Raw genomic sequence first — 23,541 nt, 5'->3', positions numbered from 1 at the left:
GCGGGAGGCCGGGGGCGGGCGGGACCCGCGGGCCGATCGCTGCGGCTGGCCTCCAGCGTCCCGCGCCATCGCTCGGTGTCCGGGTGGCCGCGGGGGAGTCGCGCTGCGCACGGGGCGGGGCGAGGGCGGTGTCCGCAGGTAGCCCCGGGGGGGCGGTGGCGGGGAGCCGGCCAGGACCCCCAGCCCAAAAAGCCGAGGGGGCGGAGCGGCGCGGCGGTGCGCGTGGGCGGTCAAGTTTGGCTCCTGCACTTGCGGCTTCGCGTGCTGCGTCTGGGGAGGCGAAGGGGGACCGTCCCCTCCCGAGTTGGGCTCGGACCCCGGCCCTCAGAGTCACTGCAGACCTCTGGGGGTGACTTCATCACCCCCTTTCCTGGACCCCGTGCGTCCGGGGCGCACCGGAGCCGGGCAGCGAGCCACGCCATGCTGGAGGGCGACATCGGCCTCGAGGGGCTGCCCCCCAAGGAAGCCCCCGCAGCTGGTGAGTATCCAGGGGCGGCGCAGGGGGGCGAGGGCCCCGGGCGTGGCGGCAGCGGCGTCGGGGACGTTCGGGGACAGCGGCTTCCCCGGGACCAAGGGGCACTCAAGGGGCAGGCGACAAGGACCCGCGTCTCCGGTGGCGGGGACCGTCCCCGGCGAGGTTTTGTGGGGGGGGCTGACTTTGTCGGCCGCAGGTCACTGGGGGCACTCACAGACAAACTGACGGCGGACAGCTGGACCGCGGGCCGGGCGGGGCTGGGGGAGGCAGTGGCCCCCTGGCGGGCAAATGCCAGGCCTGCCGTGCGGTTTTCAATTCCTGGGAGAGCATCTCCAGCCGTGCGCGTCCGAGGCCCTCGGCAGATGGAAGGTTTTCGGATGTTTTCACAGGCGCTATTAATACACATAATATTTCCGTGCTATTCTAGAGATTTATTTGCGATGTAAAGTGACTACTCTGACTTGAAGTCATGATGGAAACTGCGGTGGAACTTGGGGGGGACAAACGAGGCTTGGACAGGAGTTGGGAGGGGGAGTCCCTGGCTTCCTTGGCCCCTCCCTGCACATAAATCACGACCCTGGCTATTTTTATACCAATAATTTTAAAATAAATGACCCAAGCAATGTTTCCTGAATGATTTTTCCCCTCCCAGCTCAGAGGTTATTAAATAAAACCTCAGAGCGGGACAGTGACAAGGGGCTAGAGCGGGCACTCGGCCTTATTTAATTATACAGCTGAGTTCCAGCCGGGAGCGCCCTGGTTAGGATGCTGTGCCCTGCAATCAGAGCCACCTGGAACCAGGAGCCGCTAACTATAGCACGGAGCACTGCTTCTTTTCCCTTGCTCCTCCCTCCTCCCCCCCCCATGCCCCCATCTCTTTTGGTGAGGGTGGGCTGGATTCCCATGGAGCAACTTATCCTGATGTCTGCTTCTTAAAGAGCCCCAATTTGGCTTCTTTCTAGAAATGACACTGTATACTCATCAGATTCTTCCCAGGAGGAAGAGAGAGGGGGCACTGCCAGCCAGAGGGGGGAGGCCAGACCTAGGAACAGGAAGGAAGGGACAGGCTTGAGAAGTCAGCCAGAACGGTTCTGGGCACACTGGCCTGCTTGCACGAGTGGCTTCTTCCAGCTCCCGTGTGGACAGGATGAGTTCTGGAACCAGCTGGGCACAGGAACCCCAAACTCAGCATCTCTGAGCATCTAACCAAGCCCTTGCCTCCCGCTGGGCACGGAATTAAGCACTTCACCCGTTTCATCCTCAGCCCAACCCTGTAAGCTGGGAGCGGAACCTTGCCCATTGTGCAGACAAAGAAACTGAGACCACACAGTTAGTACATGCGGCTACCAAGAGTGGAGCCCAGGATGTCGGGTCCAGCTCCCAGGAGGCTTCTGGCTCTCCCTTACCCCACCCCAAGCAGAATCAGCCATTGATGCCGCTGAAACGGATTCCTGCACACTAGAATGTACTAGCTGGGGGCTTGCTCTTTGGTTTTGAGAGCCTCTAAATTGGGAGGGGGGGGCAGGCCATATCTCCGATGTGAGGATCGGGGAGGCTTTCCCTAACGGAGGGTCTGATCCATCAGGTCTGAGCCGTAATGATGGACAGACTCCACTCCTAGAGCAGACCTGCTGCTCCCTTCACCTGCATCTCCACTCTGTGTGGTGGGCAGGGGTCTCGCCCCCTTTCTCCTGCTCTGGGCTTTAGCAGTGACAGGTCTAAGACCCCAGGACCAGTGCCCCAGCCTCCATTCCTGGGTTTGCCACTGGGCATACTGTTCCACCACAGCTGGCATGCCAGAAATGTGGGCAAACTGACAGCATGACACTACTGTCTAGCTCATTCGGTGTAATTAAGACCCAGAGGCTGCATCGGCGCTCGCAGGTAAATAGGAAGTAGTAAAGCCGGGGAGGTGGAGGATAGAAAGGGACCTTAGTCCTCTGCTTTGTCTCCATGCCAGGCACTGATGCCCTGAGAGGGGACGTCCTCGCAGGGGGGTTCAGCTGTGGAGAACCCAATTCTAAATCCCAGCTTTGCTGCCTGCAGCTCTGTGTGACCTTGCCCAACTTACTCAACCACTCTGTACCTTAGCTGCCAACCCAGAGGGTTTGTGAAGATGACTTGAGTGTATAGCCTTTCTGCTGGAGGGGCTCCGCTCTGTGCATGAGTACCGCCCCCACTGCTGTCATCCCCTGTTAATGCCCCTCTCCATCTTCATCGCTACAAGCTTCAGTTCACAGACCCAGATGTGAAGTCCTACCGGATGTTCTGAGACTTATCCCAGGACCGGCTCATTCTTGCTTCCCCGGAGCAATCGATTGTTACAGATGCCACCTCCCTCTCTGCCTTCTTTAGAAGCTCCCTCGTTATTTATTAATAAGCTATTTATTCATAAGCCTGTGGTCAGCACCTCCCGCAAAGGCAGGTAGGATTAGGACGAGGTGGGGGTGGGCACCCCTTCTCCAGGACACGTCTGCCTGGCTCACTCCTGTTCATCCCCCAAAACCCTGCCGGGGAGTCCCCTCCTCTTGGAAACTAGCCTAGGTGCCTCTCTACACTGATGGCACCCTGGGCGTGGAGAGAGGAAGGGAGGGCTGGTGGGTAAAGATGGCTGTTGGTTGAGCAGTTCACTGTGTGCTGGGCGTTGTCACATGTGAGCCTCACCTACTTTATGAGATGCACACCACCATCTCCCCATTTATGGATGAGAAAACTAAGACATGGAGAGATTACTCAAGGTCAAACAGCTGATAAATGACAGATGCAGGATCTGAATCCCAGGCGGTCTGGCTGTGCATCGTCACCACGCTATGCTACCCGCTCAGAGAGGACGGGAGAGCTGTCCCTCCCGAAACTTTCCCTAACCTCTTCAACAAACAGCTACAGGTAGCCTGGCACTGCGTCCTCGGGGCTTGGGACACAGCAGGGAACAAAGCAGACGCAGGCCCGGCCCTCATGAAACATTTTTGACCACGTAGGAGAATTCAATATGTCATATGTTGGCTGGTGATGTGTCTCATGAAGAAAAGCTGAATAGAATAGGGGGCGATTTTAAATAGTGTGTGCCAGGGAAGCCTTCATTGATGGGCAGCCTGGGAACGCACACCTGAAGGAACAGCACTCGGGACAGAGGGAACAGCCAGTGCAAAGCCTCACACCTGAAGTGCCCGAAACATGCCCGTGGGCTCACGGAGTCTGGAGGGAGTGGGAGAGGCAGTCCAGATTGTGATGTGCCCCTGGCCACTGGGCTGGGTGACATGGGAGCTGCTGGAAGGGTCTGGAGCTGACCAAGGTTTGGGCAGGATCCCTCTGGCTGCTTTGGAGAACAGGCTGAGTGGGGAAGGACAGAAGCTGGTCCGGGGACTCTTGCAGTAATCCAGGCTTGAGATGCTGGTGACCTGGTGCCGGGACCTGTGGAGGTCAGCGTCTGGGTATATTTTGAAAGTAGAGCCGACAGGAATTGCCCACACATCAGATGGAGGGTCTGAGAGTAAAAGAAAAATCAAAGACTGCTCCAAGATTCTTGGATTGACCTGTTTGGAGAAACAGGTATGGGTCGGGGTAGGTGAGGAGTTCATCTTTTTGTTTTTTTAATTGAGGTTAAATAGACATAACGTTTTAATCATTTTTAAGCATAAAAATCAGTGGCATTAAAGTCCATCCCGCATGTTGGGCAACCATCACTACTATTTTTTTTTAAATTGTATTTATTTATTTATTTATTTTGAGCTGCGTTGGGTCTTCGTTGCTGCGCGCGGGCTTTTCTCTAGCTGCAGCAAGCGGGGGCTACTCTTCATTGTGGTGCGCAGGCTTCTCATTGCGGGAGCTTCTCTTGCTGCAGAGCACGGGCTCTAGACGTGCAGGCTTCAGTAGTTGTAGCGCACGGGCTCAGTAGTTGTGGTGCACGGGCTTAGTTGCTCCGCAGCACGTGGGATCTTGCCGGACCAGGGCTCAAACCCATGTCCTCCGCATTGGCAGGCGATTCTTAACCACTGCACCACCAGGAAGGCCCCACTATCTACTCCTAAAACTCTTTTTTTCATCCGCAAACAGAAACTGTGTATTGATTAGGCAATAACTCTCCATTTCCCTCCCCCAACGCCAGCCCGGGGTAACCTCTGTTCTACATTCTGTTTCTATGAATCTGACTATTCTAGATACTTCACAGGAGCGAAATCACACAGTATTTGTCCTTTTGTGTCTGGCACATTTCACTTTACATGTTTTCAGGGTTCAAGGTATCAGAACTTCATTCCTTTTTATGGCTGAATAACATCCCATTGCATGTGAGACCGCATTTTCTTTATCCATTCATTCAATGGACACTTGAGCTATTTCCCCTTTTTGGCTGTTGTGATTAAAGCTGCAATGAAAATTTGCATGCAAGTGTCTGTTTGTCCTGTTTTCAATTATTTTGGGTATATACGCAGAAGCAGAATAGCTGGATCATATCTTTAACTTTTTGAAGAGCCACCAAAGTGTTTTCCACAGCCACAGCACCTTTCTATATTCCCTCCAGCGGTGTAGGAGGGTTTCTATTTCTTCAATCCTCACTAACACTTGTTAGTTTTGCTTTTTTGTGTGTGTGACAGCCATCGTAGTAGTTGTGAAATGGCATCTCATTGTGGTTTTGATTTGCATTTGCCTAATGATTAATGATGTTGAGCATCTTTTCATGTGTTTATTGGCTATTTGTATATAGTCTTTGTAACATACTCAATTTCTTTGCCCATTTTTTTGTGGGTTGTTTGTCTTTTTGTTATTGAATTGTAGGAGCTCTTTATATATTCTGGATATTAAACCCTTACCAATTATAAGATATGCAAATATTTCCACTCATCCTGTAGGTTGTCTTTTCACTCTCTTGATCACGTCCTCTGATGCCCTTGTACATACAGTGAGCTTCTCTTCTGTGCTGTCATGTGGCTGATTGAGAAACCTGCCTTGTACCCCTGCAGTTTGATGCATAATTCAATTCAACTTAGAGGTAGATGACTCTCTGTCTTTGGGCCAGTTACAGGACCAGGAGCTGGAGATACAGGGTAGCCACCGTCCTTGCTCTCATGGAGTTTACAGCCTGTCTTGATTTACACTGTGGGGTACATTGTGGAAAGGTCCTGACTCTGGCTAAGTAAGCTCTGTGTGCCGAGGCCACATCCATCCTACAGCCCTGCCTGTTTCACCGCAGCTGTCACTTCCTTCAGACACACAACAGGTCAGGTCTCAGGTAACTGCATCCATAATGTCTGCCTCCCTGGATGGATTCATTCTCTAGCCCCAGCACAGGGCCTGGCACGGTGGGGCTTGGTGGAGGGATGGAGGGAAGGATGATAGCTGACAGTTTTTGCCAACTCATTCTGTTTCAGGCACTGTTGTGAGCCCTTTGCATACATCACCTCCTTTAATATTCACTTGTGAAGTTGGTAATATTGTTAGTAATATTATGAGCCCCTTTTGACAGATGAGGAAACCAAGGCACAGAGACACCAAGCAACATGTCCATGCTCACACAGCCAAGGGTGCCCTGTGAATCAGTCAGGGTAGGTGGGGGGACCCTAGATTCAGACCAGAGTTGTGACAGCTGGCCTAGGACCAGAACTGGGTCCCCAGCTCCAGACTTGGGGTCCTCCTCAACTCATCTAACACCTCCCCAACTCTCCAAAGAGAAGGCAGTCCTCTGAGGGGGCTGGTCGGGGGGTGGAGGTTCTGCTGCTGCTGACCGATAAGATCTTCCTCTCCAGAGCCTGCCCTTGCCTGGCATGGGCACCCCCAGCAGCGGTCACGGCCCCCGGCTTCCAGCACCAGGCACCTGTGTCAGGGTTTTCATGCTTTGCAATGAAGTATTAAAAGCCTGCCGACCCTCAGAAATCCATTTGATGATGGTCGCGGGGCCTTTGGGTAGACAAACGCCTGGTTCCTTGCATTCAGCCCTCAGAGGGCCTGCGTGCACATAGATGTCTTGCCTGGTAATCCAGCCTGCTTTCTTTTTGCAACCCGGGGGTCACCTTTCTCCCCTCTGGGCCTTGCACCGCGATGCAGTCCAGCTGGGCTCTGGGTTCCCACACACACAGCCAAACCCACCAGGCCCCACCCCCTCCAGTCAGCCGAAAGCTCCTCCCTCCAGCTGCACCCCCATTTGCCTCTGGGGGTGGTGTACAAACATTCCCGGTGACACCCAAGATTTCATCCTTTCCCTTCACACCCAGCTGGAATGATTTCTGCCCACGTACGTCCTCGGGTGTAGAATGATTTTTTAATGCATTTACACGGCACCTTCACTGCAAAAGTCTGAACACGCCGTTGGGGGTGGAAATGGAGCTGTTGATGTGAGCTGTTACAAAGAAGGCATAATTGGGCATAATTTTTATTGCATTGTGTTTCCTGGACGGAGAACGGCCGGGGTTTGGGGGTACAGGGGTAAGGCGGGTGCAGAGCAGCTCCAGGCCGCGCTCGTGTTCCTAATGCAGACTCTGCTCTTGAGGACTCTGGGCTCCGGGCTGGAGCGGAAGCCCATGGAGCATTCCTTCCCCCTTCCAGTCCTGTCCTCAGGCCAAGGGGGCTCAGATCCCTCCCACCTCCAGGGTTTAAGCGAGTCACACAGCTGTGCGTGGTGCTGGCAGCCCTCCACTCAGGCCCACATTCCGCCCTCTACCAGGTCCATCTGATGCCAGTTCCTGTGCGTGTCTCAAAGCTGCCTACGGCTCCCCGTGTCTGTGCTGCCCTCTCTTCAGTTCCACTGTTGCCTCCGCACTGGCCTGTGTCCACCTTGCCCCCCTCCTGCCCCTGTAGTGGACCCCCGCCAGCCTTCACCCAGCCCTGGCCCACAGGTGGGGCTCACCTGCCTCTCCGATTCCTTCTCACCTCCAGCACTTGCCCTCAGCCTCACTGACCTTCCTATGGTCCTTCATCCTCTCTTTCCTGCTCCCTGGGCTCTTGGCCGTTTCTTCTTCCAAGCTCCGTCGCCTCCTTCAGGAGGCCCTTCCTGACCCCAGTGGCATCTCAGCAGCAGGCTCCTCTCCCCTGAGCACTTACACAGCTGCCCCCATATCTGCTGCTAGCAGTATTCTATCAGTGTCGCTCTCCCTGCACTCCACAAAGTTCCAGAAGGACAGGACTTAGTTTTTTTTTTCCAATTTGATTTTGCACCACCCGTTTGTCCTTAAACCCCCGAGATCAGAGCTGGAGAAGACCTGGGGGTTGCCTGGGCCCGATCAGCGTTGCCCACTGGGGCTCAGGACACCCATGCACAGTGTTCATGTCTCAGGCGAACTCCTGGGAGTTAAGCATGCCATTGTATTTCATTTGTGTGCTATATGAAAAAGGAGTGATTTTAAGTGAAAAATACTTCACTTTGGATATTGGTATAGCATGGAAAGTTTTCCCCTTGATTGATAGATAGATGATAGATAGATAGATAGATGTGTAGAGGCAGGTAGGTGATAGATAGCTCAACATAATGTGTTTTGTATAATATATATAATCTCTCTATATAGAGGTAGATAAATATATATATATGAAATTTTTTTTTGGCTGCACTGGGTCTTCTTTGCAGCGTGTGGGCTCTTCGTTGTGGCACACAGGCTTCTCAGGTTGTGGCACTCGGGCTCCAGAGTGCGTGGGCTCTCTAGCTGAGGTGCGTGCGGGCTCTGGAGTGCGCGGGCTCAGTAGTTGCAGCTCACAGGCTTATTGCCCTGCGGCACGTGGGATCTTAGTTCCCTGACCAAGGATCGAACCCACATCCCCTGCACTGGAAGGCGGATTCTTAACTACCAGACCACCAGGGAAGTCCCATATATATATATGAATTTTAAATTGTCATCCGGAATTCCCTGGTGGCGCAGTGGTTAAGAATCCTCCTGCCAATGCAGGGGACACGGGTTCGAGCCCTGGTCCAGGAAGATCCCACCTGCTGCAGAGCAACGAAGCCCGTGCGCCACAACTACTGAGCCCACGTGCCACAACTACGGAAGCCTGCATGCCCAGAGCCCACGCTCTGCAACAAGAGAAGCCACTGCAATGAGAAGCCTGTACACCAACCGCAACGAAGAGTAGCCTCCACTCACTGCAACTAGAGAAAGCCCCGCTGCAGCAACGAAGGCCCAACGCAGCCAAAAATAAATAAATTTATAAAAGTAAAACAAATAAAATTGTCATCTGTATGACTGGTCTGGGGTTATCTTGTCTGAACTCTCATCATTATCTTGCATGATGCATTTTAAAAATCAACCAGTTGACACGGGGAGGGGGAAGGGTGAGCTGGGACGAAGTGAGAGAGCGGCGTGGACATATATACACTACGAAATGTAAAACAGATAGCTAGTGGGAAGCAGCCGCATGGCACAGGGAGATCAGCTCGGTGCTTTGTGACCGCCTGGAGGGGTGGGATAGGGAGGGAGGGAGGGAGACGCAAGAGGGAGGAGATATGGGGTTATATGTTTATGTATAGCTGATTCACTTTGTTATACAGCAGAAACTAACACACCATTGTAAAGCAATTCTACTCCAATAAAGATGTTAAAAAAAAAAATCAGCCAGCTGATTTTGTATGTTCGTGACCTGTGTCTGCATGACGACTCAGCGTTGGGTTCACTCTTCACCAGCTCTTCCCCACCAGAAACACATGGCAGACGTGAGCAAGGCTCCTGCCCAGCCGGTTACAGTTGGGTAATTGTCACCACTGTTACTCCGTCTCTGTTTAAATAATTTTTTCTTTTACAGCAGTTTTAGATGCACAGAATTATTGCAAAGATAGTACAGAGTTCCCATATAACCCACACCTGTTTCCCCCGTTGTTAACATCTTGCATTATTACGGTATATCCTCACAACGCACCAACCAATATTGATATGTTATTATGAACTGAAGTCCACACTTTATGCAGACTCCTTGGTCCTTTTACCTGACGTCCTTTTCTGTCCCAGGATCCCATCCATTTAGTTGTCATTTCTCCCTAGGCTCCTCTTGGCTGTGACTCTTTGCTTTTGATGACCTCGGCAGTTTGGGGGACGACTAATGCAGTTGTTTTGTGGATGTGCCTCAGCTGGAACTTTCTGTCATGATGAGACTGGGATTGTGGGTCTGGGGGGAGGACCACAGAGGGGAAATGCCTTCTCATCCCATCGCATGAGGGCATACGCCATCAACACGGCTGGTCCCTGGGATGCTGCCTGCTCACCTGGCTGAGGTGAGGTGTCAGGCTTCTCCTGCATGAAGTTACTCGTTTCTTTTTTTTCACATTGGTGGTTGAGGTTCTAGAGATTTCTTAATGAGCTATCGATTTTAGATTATAGCCATCAACTTATGAAACCATCTTAAGCTGAATTTACTAAATTTTTATCATATGTGAGCTCTTTCTTAATTAGTATTTTAACATCAGCGGTCCTTCCACCACCGACAGTTGGGGTTATATATTAAACAGTATGTGACTAAGAATACAAACAATTTAAAACTCTCACTTGGCCAAAGCTCCAAGAGTTGCTAGGAGTGTCCAGCTGAGCCATAAATCGAGTCTTGACCTCAACTGACCACCTCACTTCCATACAGAGGCCTCCAACTTCCATCTCAAGGGGGAAACCTTTAAATAATTATATCACTGATTTTAATAAATAGCCATTAGAACAGGTGTTTTTCTGCCCTTAAAGAGGCTAATGAATGTCCTGGATCCCTTCCAGAGAACCAAGAATGAGAAATCCAGGTCCAACCCCCTCATTTTCCTGGTGACAGAAGGAAACTGGGGCTCAGAGAGGTTGAGTGATATTCCTAAAGTCACACAGCACTTTGGTGACAGAGATGGGACCAGAGCTCTTGTTTGCTTACTCCAAGTCTGGTGCTCTCTCCCCTCTTCTCAAATCTAAGGAGGAGGTTAGAGTCAAAGGATGATTAACTATGAAAGTCCCTTGAGGAGGCCACATTGGAGGCCAATCTTTGACAAGTCCAGCACCAACTGTGTTTCCTGCTGCCTTAGAAGAGACACCTGTGTCTTGTGTCTTTGGCTGGTGCCAGATGAAGTTCAACCTCTAAAGGACAGTGAGTCTAGAGAATGCATGCAGCTCCTCGAGGGCTGGGGTCCTGGGGGGTGGATGACGCCCACATGCTGAAAGGCACGAGGGCATGAGACCTGAACAAGGAACAGGAGGTTCACCTCCCTCGACTCAGGCTCCCTGGGAGGCGGGTGGTGGGTGAAACCACCTGCAATGTTTAAATGTCTGCTCCTATCACTGTTCTTTTGGGCGGGGAGGAGAGGAATAGCCATTGTATTTGAATCTTTATGAACTTGCCATGCCCACGAGGAGAACGTGGATGGCCCCCAAAGCCTTACCTGGGCTGGTTCACATTCCACCCTTAATTCTCCTTTGTCCTCCCATCCCTCAAATAAAAGATTATAGCCAGTTTATACCTGTGGATAAAATATAAGAAAATAGCATAAATTAACATCAAGATGAAAGGAAAAAAAATGAAGGAAGCCAAAGGTGGAGCCAGCGAAGAGTGAGGACTGAGACCAGGTAGAGTTCGCCTCAGGCTCTGGACCCGCTAGTCTTACCAGCCACAGAGCCACAAAATGAAAGTCTACTGGTGGCTCAGGAAAGGCTGTCCCCCAGCCACCCCAGATGGCAGCCCCGGGCCTTTGCACAAGCAGCCTCCTCCCCTGGAGCCCTCTTTTTCTATCTCCTTCTCATCTCTGGCCTTCGATGTCATCTGACGGAGACCTTTTTAGCCTTCTCCATCCCACTGGGGGTGCCCGTTACCCCCACTCCTAACACCAGCCCCTCTCCTTTGTAGCTCCGAGCACATGTCTTAATTAGATGTTGTAAACTGAGGTATAATCCACATAGAGTAAAACGCCCAGATCTCAAGTGCACGGTGCCATCAGTTTTAACACAACTTCCTATGCTTGTATAACCCATATCCCGTTAAGATATGAAATAGTCCTATCGCCCCCAGAAAGTGGCCTCACACCTGTCCCCCATCAGCCCCCAACCCCCACCACCAAGGACTAATTCTGCCTGTTCTAAACTTCCTATAAAAGAAAGCGTAGGGTGAGGACTCCCCCATGTCCAGCTTCTGGTGCTCAGTCATGCGGAGCAGTAGTGGGTTTGATGCTGGGTACATCCCATCACGTGGATGGACCACAGCCTGCGTATCCATCCTCCTGGAAGGATTGGTTGTTTCCAGTTTGAAGCCTTTATGAATGGAGCTGCAAAGAGCAATGCTTTTTATGAGCATGTGTTCATTTCTCCAATAAATGCCTCCAGCTGGAATACGGGGGTCATATGAGGAAAAGTGTGTTTAACGATTTAAGAAACTGACAAACTGTTGGCCAAAGTGCTCCCCATTTTCCATCCCCCCAAGTAGGGTCTGAGAATCATAATTTGGTCTCATTTATTGGACTCATTGACTAGGTAGCCCAGGATAGCATCTCTTGTGTGTCCTGAATCCTCAGCATGCCCACAGTGCCAGGCACATAGTAGGTGCTCAGTAAACATTTGCCGAATGAATGAATTCCCCCTTCTACAGCTCTTTTCTGATGCTAATTGTCCAAGGACCTGTGTGCCTTGCTGAGGATCAAGTGGGCCCGAGTCCCCACCCTTTTGTGAAAGTGGAGATAGTGAGAGTCTGAGTGAGGGCTCTCCCACGTCCACTTGGAGACACCTGGGGGGTGTCTGATAACAGTGGGAAGGGTTTCCTCAAGGACAGAGGGCAGGGGAGTCCCAAGTGTCCTCCATACAGCCCAGCCACAATTGTTGTGTTCTGAAAAGGCTCGGGGTCGGGTGTAACCAGACGCTCACCTCTGCCAAAGTGAAATCTCAGGAAGGCACTTACAGAGAACTCCCGGCGGGCTCTCCATGACAAAACCTCTGTAACTGTAACTCAGCCAGATTACCTGCTGGATGCAGATATTAAAATGGGGTCAGAGCGACGCAAAATGAGCCCTTGGGGAGAAAATGGATCGGCACAAGCAGCTCGAAGTCTCGTTTGTGTGTTTGGGCTAGTCTTGGAGGAAGAAAATGAAATGTGTCACTGCTCCTGGGAGAAAGCTTATCAGTGTGTTCTCAAGAGATAGGCCTGCTTCCCAGGAACCCGAAAATCACATCAGGTGATTAACAAGCATCTTCAAAGAAAGGGCCTAGTAAGCACATGAAAAGGCCCTCAAGTTCATTAGTCATCAGGAAATGCAAAGCGAAACCACAGCTCGATGCCATCATATACCCATCAGAGGGGCTAAAATGCAAAACGCAGATGGTGCCACCCTCGGGCCAGAGCGCGGGGCCAAGGTGCTCTCACAGGCTGCTGGCGGGAGTGGGAGTTGATACTGGAAACTCAATAGTTGGGAGTCACTGCTGCTGAACCAAGCAGACTTGGTGCCCGGCAGACCTCTCCCCACGGGACTCAACTGAGACGCACGCCGCCCTTGGTCGTCCAGAGACACAGATAAGGGTTCCTCGCAGTACTCTTCATGATGGCCCCAAATCAGGACCCCCCAGATGCCCACCAGCCCTGTGACAGATACACACCCGTGGTCCTTTCCCACCATGGAGCCCTCTACATCCCTGGGGTGAACCACCCACAGCTGCTCCCAACATGGGGAGGAATCACCAAGGTCGCGATGAACATAGGAGGCCAGACACTAAAGAGCGCACACTGTAGGCTCCCACTTATAGAATGAACAGAACTCCATCCAGCCCCGTTTATAGGACACACAACAGCAAAATGCATCTGTGAAGACAGGAATCAGGATAGCGGTTTCCCTTCGGGGGTCAGGAAGGGGGCTTCTTGGTGCTGGCCACATGCAAGTTTTGTTACCAAAAACGATATCTCGTGTGTGTGTGTGTGTGTGTGTGTGTGTGTGTGTGTGTGTGTAGCTCCTGTGAGATGTTTTTAAGACATCAGGAGAGGGCAGTGGCAGAACTCACCCCTACTTCAAGCCACCTAAAGCAGCTCTGCAGGAAAGCATTCTCACTGACCATGTAATTCCACCATGGAATTATGACCTGGCTTCTGTCTTCAAGGGGTACCCTGAGTTGAGCTTAGCCTGCTGCCAATCCCCCCACAAGGGTGAGAGACCAATGCCAGGGCAGTTAGAACAAATGTCAGGCAGCTTCTGGGGGCTTCTCCTACAGTGCTCTGTAGAAGGGCTTTGGTCAGAGACCTGCTTCTCTTGTACAACACCAGTCTGAGAAACCCGGGCTCGCTCCTTATCAAGCAACAAGTTGCATGCATTTTAAGTGGTGCGTCCAGTAAACTAAGAAGTCTATACTAGTGGGAGGTTAGAGATGAGAAAAGTGCCAGGCCCTTGAGTTCATGAAAGAGAACAAGTTGACAATGATGAAGTCACCACTCAGAGCCACCATAAGAAGTACGTTATTTATCTTGCACTGCATAACAGACAACCTCAAAACCTTGTGTCTTAATGCATATTTATTATCTCAGGTTCTTTCCGTGTCTCAGAAATTCAGGAACAGCTTAGCTGGGTGATTCTGGCTTGGGGATCTCTCATGAGGTTGTGGTCAAGATGTCATCCAGGTTTACAGGCATCTGAAGTTTGTCTGGGGCAGGAGGGTTGACCTCCAAGCTGGCACGCTCACAGGGCTGTTGGCAAGAGCCTCAGCTCCTCACCACAGGAACCTCTCCACAGGCTGCTTGAGCATCCTCACAACATGGCGGCCGGCTTCCCCAGAGCAGGTGGTCCAAGAGAGAGTGAGGAAGAGGCTGAAATGCCTCTGGTGGCCTAGTTTCAATAGTTCCATGCTGTCATTTCTACCTTATTCTGTTGGTTAGAAGTGAGTCACTAAGCTCAGTCCACACTCAAGTGGAGGGAGATTAGGCTCCCTTCTGAGTAGAGGGTCTCAAAGAATTCGATGACATATTTTAAAGCCACCACAGCAAAGACCTAGGGACAGCAGTGTTCTGGGGGCTTCATTCAGCTTAGACTCTGTGACCCACTGTGGGATGGCACCAACGCTCCCTAGGCCCACCCACTTAGAAAGTGGCCTCAGCCGGCTGTACCTCTGGGGCCTAAGACCTCCTGGGTGTCAGCCGCCATGTCCTCACTCTGGATATCATGCTCATTCTCCTCTAAGCATCACACACCTAGAAGCCAGGCTCCTGGGACCACACCCATCCTCTCCCATGAGTTGATGGTAGCATAATCATTTTTTGAAGCAATATGACGTTCAAAAATGTGCCTTCAATTTTATAAAGTCTCAAGTAGCCAATTCTTTTCTTTTTTAACTTTTTATTTTATTTTGGAGTATAGCCGATTAACAATGTTGTGACAGTTTCAGGTGCACAGCAAAGCGACTCAGCCATCCATATGCATGTATCCATTCTCCCCCAGACTCCCCTCCCATCCAGGCTGCCACATAACATGGAGCAGAGCTCCCTGTGCTATACAGTGGGTCCTTGTTGGTTATCCTCTTTGAATACAGCAGTGTGTACATGTCAATCCCAAACTCCCTAACTACCCCTTCCCTCCACCCTTCCCCCCCTGCCAGTAACCATCATTTCATTCTCTTAAGTCTGTGAGTCCGTTTCTGTTTTGTATCATTTCTTTTTAGATTCCACATATAAGCGATATCGTATTATATTTGTCTTTCTCTGTCTGACTTACTTCACTCAGTATGACAATCTCTAGGTCCATCCATGTTGCTGCAAATGGTATTATTTCATTCTTTTTTTATGGCTGAGTAATATTCCATTGTGTATATGTATCACATCTTCTTTATCCAGTCCTCTGTCAATGAATATTTAGGTTGCTTCCATGTCTTTCAGGTAGCCAATTCTGATCACGAGTGCCTGGTCACGTTTGCTAAGGTTTTGGCAACGGGGCAGGATATAAAAAAAAATTGGGCCCAATCACACACGCAGGCTCATTCCATGATTGCCAGGACACTGCAGTAAAAATCAGTCCTCCATCCTCCAGAAGACTGGCCCAGGCTTGTTCACAGGCAGTAGCCAGGTCCAGGATAGAGCGAGGGCACACGGAGGCCCGGTGAGGTCCGTCGCGTTGTCTCATTCCATTGGCCAAACCAAGTCACAGGGCCAGGCCAGGCTCAAGCTACAGAAACACCCTCTTCCTCTTGACGGGATGCACTGCAAAGTGGCATGGCAAAGGGTGCAGCTACAGGCCAGGGTGGGAGAATCGTGGCCTCCTGCAATCCGCTTCATTTGTGATCTTCTTAACTTGATGCTGAAGAAGACATTGGCTAGAACTCAACATCTCTGCCTGCCCAAAACTTTTAAAGGAACAAAAAGGACACCTTCTTAACAGGGTTAGAGATATCTATTTCAAGCCAGGAGCCAACATCACATTGAATAGTGACATGTTAAAAGTGGTCTCATGAAAGTTGGGAACAAGTCAAGGATGCTGTGATCAGCTCTGTTAATTATCAATGTCCTGAAAGTTCTAGAATGTGCTATTAGGCAAGAAAATTCAATAATAATTATAGGTATTGAAAGAGGGATATAAAATGGTCACTGACTGAAGGTGATATGATGGCCTACCTGAAAAACCCAAAAGTATCAGCTCAAACATGGTTCGAACTAACAGGACAGCTCAGCCAGGGAGTCAGATGCCAACAGCTCTCCAGAGTCAATGTGTGGCCAAATCAGGGGCAACTGCTGGAAATTACAGTGGAGAAAGAATCCAATACAAAAGAGCAAGGTGAGGGGTGTGAAATAGAAATACTCTAGGAATAAATTTTAAAGGAATAAAATACCAATATGAACAAAAAAGTAAGTTCTACTGAGGGACAAAGGACGGAAGGAAGGATAGATGGATGGATGGGTACATGAATGGATGGAGGATGGGTGGATAGATGGTTCGATAGATGGACTGATGGATGGAAGGAAGGAAGGAAGTTTGTACAGATGGATGATGTATAGATGGATGGATGGATGGATGGATGTTGGATGGATGGATGGCTGGATGGGTGGGTGGAGGATGGAGCGAATAAGATAGATGTTTATGCTCCAATTCTAGAAACATATCCTAAGGAACTGATTGAGTAGGAGTTGGGCAACGATTGTTTTGTGCAGAACGGTGAAAAGTGTTTGGAAACAGCCTAAGTGCTCATCAGTGAGGGGTGAGGTACAACCTGTGGACGCCCCACGGGGAAAACCTCCTCCTCCCTCCTGAAACCTTCCGCCTCCCCAAGAGCTCATCAAGGGTTCTGCCCATGCCACCCCCACCCCGCAGCCCCGCAGGTCCTCCCATGGGCTCCGCATCACATGGTATTGTCATCACCCTCCCATCTACTCAGCTTCATCTCCTTCAGGACAAGGTATTTTCCTGCCTCGTCAGCCAGAAATTTGTTGAGCGTCTGTTTTGTGCTGGGTGTGGGGTTTACAGCGATGAGTAAAACCAACATAGAACACAGTTAAGTGACAAGAGAGAAGAAGGAGCAGATCATAAAATGCTATCACCATGAATAATTGTAATGGCTAAGATGTGTGGTGCATGATTATACACCAGATGCTGTGTGTGTGCCTTACCGAGCAGGTGCTACTACCTCCTCATTTACAGAGGAGAGGACAGTGACAGGCACACAGTTAGGAAGTGGTGGGGTCAGGTTCCATGCACTTTGCAGTGTTCCAGGCCACCTCTCCACTGGATGCGCTAGGAATAAAACTTGTTGAGACGTTATGTGGCATCCTCTGGGACTTAGGGCTTGTAACAAGGGCTTCTCCATTGTTCTGGCTTTAAAATATATCATGGAGCAACAGACCTATCCTTTTTGTGACTTCCCTGGTTTCTTTTAAACCTAAAAAATAATCTTTCAGTGCTGCTGGGAGAGGTTTAACATATGGTCCCAAGGAAGGCCAACGTTCACCAGCAGGTCTGTGAACAGCCTTTGACTTGTGGAATCAGAATTGGTGGCAAAAAATTCTCACCATGAGTGTATTATGATTGTCGCTGCTGGTTCTCGAGTATCTCTTTTGTGTTCAGATCTTTATTATGGGTTTATTATCTGGTTTACTCCTCACAGCATCCCTGAAAGGTAGATATCATTCTACACTGGAAATGTGGTTCAGAGAGGTTAAGTAAACTGGCAAACGTCACACGGCTTGTACCAATCTCTCAGAGCATGAGGCTTCTCTTTGCCAGTTTCAGAGTCAAGGAGGAGGTGACATGTTGCTTAAAATGTCAATGAAAAAAAAAAAGGCTTGTTGGCACACTGTCCTAGATTATTCTAGGAACGTCTGTGAGAAATTCCTACCGTTTGAAATCTCCACTTCTTAGGGAGTCAGCCAAACATGGCCTCATTGTTGATCTTCAGAAGCATATTTTTAGTGTGAGGTGGGTTGTGTTTATTTTTTTGATGGATAGCAAAAATGAGATTTCTATAAATAAAGCCATGGCTTTCCCCCCACCCTTCTCATTTTATTTCCTGTGCACGATTCACAAGTGAGTTGACCAATCAAATGAGGTTACCAACTCCAAAGAACTCAAAATGGAAAGTTCCCATGAGTGACAGAGAAGGGACAGTATCAGTCTTTAAAGAGCTTCTCCATCTGGAGCACCACGAGGTGGTTTTCCACGCCTTGTTAAGAGCGAGCGTCAGTCTGTCCGGGAGTGCAGTTTGATAATTTTAATGATAATTATATGATGAGGTTACCAATTAAGGACTGTTTCTCTTTTAACTGAAAGCAACCCACTTTTTGAATTGGAAAGCAGGGTAGACCAAGTGATAAATCCATTTCCATTTTTCAATCTGTAAAACTGTTCGTGCCAACGTGGGATCCTGAAGCACCCATAGCCCCCAAGACTTGGGCTGCTCTGAGATCTGGTTTCTAAGGATCCAAGGTCGGGCCCACAAGGGAGTGCCCTCCCAATACAAGGCACCCGAGCCCCCTTGAAACCACGGCCATGGAAGACCCCGTGCAAACCCTCAACAAACGTTAAGGGAGGCTTTTGCAGGAGCTCTTGCCTGGCACTGCCATCAATTAAGAAACCAAGGATGATGTTTGGTGGAACTCTTTGGAGACTACTTACACTTGGCATTTTCAGTTCTTACTCATATGGAGACAAGCCCGAGTCCCTAATCCTGCCTACGCATCCCCTGAGCCGCCTCATCTCTACCTGCAGGGCAGCTCCTCACCTGTGCACATAGCCTAGCACATCGCAGATGCTCCGGGAGTTTGCATCCAATTTGGTACCCAAACTCTCTCCTACACGAGCATGCGTCCCAATTGCCAGCCTTGCTCTCTCCCTCCGCCATCACATTTTAGCCCCACAGGCTTCTTCCTGCCTGCCTGTGATTTCCCTGTATTAACTCAACCCTTGTGTGGCCCCACCTCCCTTAAATGAACTTGCCAAGTCCAAGGACGGCACAGGTAGGGGCCGGTGTCCACACCTACCTTGGAAGTTAGCCCAGCATGCGTCTTGCTTGCCTACCTCTCTCCTCAGTTCTGCTCTCTGCCCTGACTCCAGTGCACCTACCCTTTCCTACAAATTCTGATCCTTTGAAGAGCCTTTAGCTCTGTTATTATTATTATTGCAAAAAATAGATAAAATTTCCCCTGCAGCCCATCTTTAAATGGACAGTGCAGCAGTGTTAACTGGATACACACTGTCATACAGCAAATCTATCGAAATTTTCATCTTCCTGAACTGAAACTCTTGCACTAATTGGACGGCTCTCCTTTCCCCTTCCCCCCAGCCCCAGGCACTCACCATCCTATTCTCTGTTCCTAAGAGTTTATCTGTTTTGGTTGCTTCATAAAAGTAGCATCCCGCAGTATTTGTCTTTTTGTGACTGGTTTATTTCACTGAGCATAAGGTTTTCGAGGTTCATCCACACTGTTGCATGTGTCAGAATGTCCTTCATTTTTAAGGCTGAATTACCTTCCATCGTGTGGACGGACCAGATATTCTTTATCCATTTGTCCGTCAGTGGACACTTGGGTTGCTTCCAACTCTTAGCTATTATGAACAGTGCTGCAATGAACACGGGGGTGCAAATATCTCTTTGAGACCCTGCTTTCACTTCTTTGGGGGATATACCTGCAAGCAGGATTGCTGGATCACACAGTAGCTCTATTTTTAATTTTTTGAGGCACCTCCATACTGTCTTCCATAGTGGCTGCACCGTTTTACGTTCCCATCAAGAGTGCACAAGAGGGCTTCCCTGGTGGCGCAGCAGTTGAGAGTCCGCCTGCCGATGCAGGGGACGCGGGTTCGTGCCCCGGTCCGGGAAGATGCCGCAGAGCGGCTGGGCCCGTGAGCCGTGGCCGCTGAGCCTGCGCGTCCGGAGCCTGTGCTCCGCAACGGGAGTGGCCACAACAGTGAGAGGCCCGCGTACCGCAAAAAAAAAAAAAAACATAAAAAGAGTGGACAAGAGTTACAACTTCTCTACATCCTCAACGACGTGTTATTTCCTGGTTTTTGACAGTAGCTACCGTAACGGGTGTGAAGTGATATCTTGTGCTTTTGATTCGCATTTCCTTGACGATTAATGCTGTTGAGCATCATTTCACGTGCTTACTGGCCATCTGTATATCTTATTTGAAGAAGCGTCTATTCAAGTCCTTTGCCAATTTTAATCAGATTCTTTTGGTTTTGGGTACTGAATTGAGGAGTTCTTTCTGTCGTCTGGATGTGAGCCCCTCATCGGATACGTGGTTTACAGATATTTTCTCCCCTTGTGTAGGTTACCTTTCACCCTATGGATGGTTTCTGTGGTGGCACAGAAGTTTCAAGTTTCATGTAATCCCACTTGTTTATAGTTGCTTTTGTAGCCTGTGCTTTTGGCGTCATTTGCAAGAAATCATTGCCAAACCCCACATCATGAAGATGTCCCCCTACGCTCTCTTCTAGGAATTTTATAGTTTCAAGTCTTTCGTTCAGCTCTTTGATCCATTCTGAGTTAATTTTTGTAGATGGTGGGAAGTCAGGGTCCAGGCTCACTCTTTGGCATGTGGAGACCCAGCTTTCCCAGCCCACTTGTTGAAGGGATTGTCCTTTGCTCCATTGCATTCAGTGGTTCAACCAAATGGTCTTGTCGAGGATGGTTTGACTGTACATGCAAGGGTTATTTCTGGATTCTCTATTCCGTCCCATTGGTCTGTGTGTCTGTCTTTCTGCCACCATCACCCTATTTGTGAGCCATTAGCTCTTTTTAAAGGGTGTGGTATTTGCCTTCGTCTTTAGTGATATGCGCCTTAAGCTGCTTCCACTTTTCCTCCAACTTTGAATGAAGCAAGTGCCCTTTAGATTTGGTGGCAGGTGATGACCACAGAGACCTTACAAAGGGAGACTGTGCCAAGTGCTCTCCTGAGCGCTGTCGGGTCAATGTCCGTAGTGGAACCTCCCCCAGCCTCCCCTGCCCAGGAGCCGAGACACCACCTCCAGGAAGCCCACGTGAATGCAGCACTCAGCATCCCACATCCTGCACATCTCAGTGAGGGAAGATCAAGCAATTGAGGGAGAGCGTGGCCCAGCCACAGAGTCTCCAGCAAGACGAGGTCGCGTTCCACAGGCAGTGAGCCATGGGCCCCTGGCGCCCAGACAGCCCTCTTGGATCCAAACGCCACAGGCGTTTCCCACGCGCAACCCAGACATCTGGAAATGATGACGTGGCCCTGGCAGGTTTCATTATTTACTTCTCTTAACACCCAGAAGAATTCACGCCAGTTGGGGACCAAAGGACCAAAGGCCTATGGAACAGCCAGCATGAGTCTCAACAAGCCAAGACCCACTGATGGGGAGGGTCTCGTTCAGGGCAGGGACTTTGTCCGAGGGATTTCTGAGCCTCCCTGGATGCAGCTCTTTCTCAGGAGAGTCACAGCTCTGCCAGGATAGTCGCTAGAAGTCTCCACCGATGCCAGTGAGGCTTCGGAAGGGACATGGGCTGCACCCAAGGAAGGGGCAGGGTCTGCTTCCTGCAGTGGGACTGACAGTTACCCCCTCCCGGTGCTCCAGTGTCCCCAGGTGTGAGGTGGGGTCGGAGGGCGCCCCTCGAGGGGGTTGGTTGCGAAGTGAGTGCAGATAAGCAAACTGCATAAATCCTGCTTTTATTATTATCTTCCCCGGAACATTAGAAAGCCCCTGCTCACTCATACGCCTTCCAGAAGGAGATCCGGGGATAACCTCTGCAGCTCCTGTCCAAAGATTTGAGCCTTAGGATTTTCCTTGGATGTCACAGAAGTTAGGGAGGATTGCATGTCAGGTCTGTTTTTCCCCTTAAAGGAAAATGCATTAGTCAGCCAGGGCCACCGTGACAAAGTCCTAGAGTCTGGAAAGCGTAAACAGCCAGATTGACTGTCCCCAGTCCTGGAGGCTGGAATCCGAGGTCCAGGTGTGGGCAGGGCTGGTTCCTCCTGAGGCCTCTCTCCTCAGCGTGTAGACGGCCGACTTCTCCCTGTGTCCTCACATGGCCGTCCCTCTGTGTGTGTCTGTGTCCTGATCTCCTCTTCTTATAAGGACACCAGTCACATTGGACTAGGGCCCCACCCTAGTGACCTCATTTTACCTTAATCGCCTCTCTAAAAGCCCAGCTCCAGACACAGCCACTCTCTGAGGTGCCGGGGGTCAGGACTCCAAGGCAGGAATTTTGAGGGGACACAATTCAGCCCGTAACATGGAGCTTTGGTCTCAGCCACACAGCCCAGGACCCCTACTGCTCCCCGTTCCTGCCCACTTGCCCAGACTGTTTCTTGGTGCCTGCAGGTTTGCGGCCTCTGCAGGCTTTGCCCGGTTCCTCCTGCGGGGGCCTCTGATACGTCTGACCAAGCTAGCGGTATCTGTCTCTAGGTCTGAGTTTCTCCGTCATCACAGGGGACCGTCTGCACTGCAGGGTCATGGGAGGGAAAGGGAAAAGGAATCAGACAAGCTGGGGAAAAGGCCCTCTGGCTTCCATCTGTAGGTGAGGGCGGGCAGCCAGCACGGCCCACAAAGACCCTGCCGGTGCTTGGCTGAGCCCCAGTCGCCTTCCAGAAGTTGCTCTGCGGGCCCCAAGGAAACCGTCATGAGACAGATAGACAGACGGACACTCAAGCAACAGCAGGATAGATCAGGAGGGGCCCATGGGCCCCTTGCCTGTCCCTCCAGCACAGGCCCCTCGCTCCCACCTCGGGCCCTGGTCCTTGCTGTCCCTCCTGCCCACGTCCCGCTGCACATCCTCAGCCACCTCCGCCACCGCCCACCCGCGCGAGGCCCCTCCCCTCCTCCTGGGTCCACAGCTGGTCTGGCTGTGGTCCACTACACTCTGTGTTCTTGGCGGGTATTAGTATTCCCTCCACTGGGATGTAAGCTCCCGGGGGCGGGGGCTGTCCTGCTCACTACCCACTCCCAGTGCCTCGACACCCGTCCGCAAATAGTGACGCCTGTCTGCTCTGTGAATGTGGGCTGAAGGTACCGGGACAGGGACACTCGGGGTGAGTCTGATGGAGTGTGTTGGGGGGAATCCCAGGAAGGCATCCTGGAGGAAGTGACAACCTCCAGAAGAGCAGGCGTTACTCAGGTGGAAAGGCTCAGGAAGGGTGTTCCAGGCGGAGGGAACAGCATATGCAAAGACCTGGAGGGGAGAGAGCAGGATGGAAGAACTGGAAGACACAGGGCTCAGCTGGGGGTGGGCGAGGGGGTGACCTGGAAGAGTTACGCAGGCCTTGGGACACCCAGCACCTCACCATACACCCCCACCTATGTCTAACCCTGCAGCTCATAGATGAGCACTGATGGGCTTCTGACACCCACTGCAGCCACCGCCCCGGCACGTGCCAGCTGCCCACACACCTAGGGTGTAGGAACCAGAATCTTCTCACTTCCCCCACTCTGGTGCTGGGGAAATGTCCTTCATCCATTTTCCAAAGAAAACATTTCTTTTCCCCTTTCCATAGAGCTGGAAGGCCTAAGGTAGACAATACATCACAGGGGTGTTTCCAAACTTTAGCACTTTAAAAACATAAATATTTAAAGAGGTTCACCATTTGCCTCATCGATGAAAGGCTGAGAGATGTATTCTTAGGTCACTTCCTAAAAATTAGCAGAGTACAGAGTGCTGACTCATTTGTGCACCTCAAAGTTTCAACAGATGCTTCTGTTGTAAACAGAAGTGTTGCCTGCTGGA

The sequence above is a fragment of the Delphinapterus leucas genome, chromosome 7 (assembly GCF_059928025.1).
Source record: "Delphinapterus leucas isolate spDelLeu-1000000601 "Yukka" chromosome 7, BTC_Dleu_Yukka2, whole genome shotgun sequence".
NCBI classification, from domain to species: domain Eukaryota; kingdom Metazoa; phylum Chordata; class Mammalia; order Artiodactyla; family Monodontidae; genus Delphinapterus; species Delphinapterus leucas.
Note: the sequence above shows the minus strand (reverse complement) of the source record.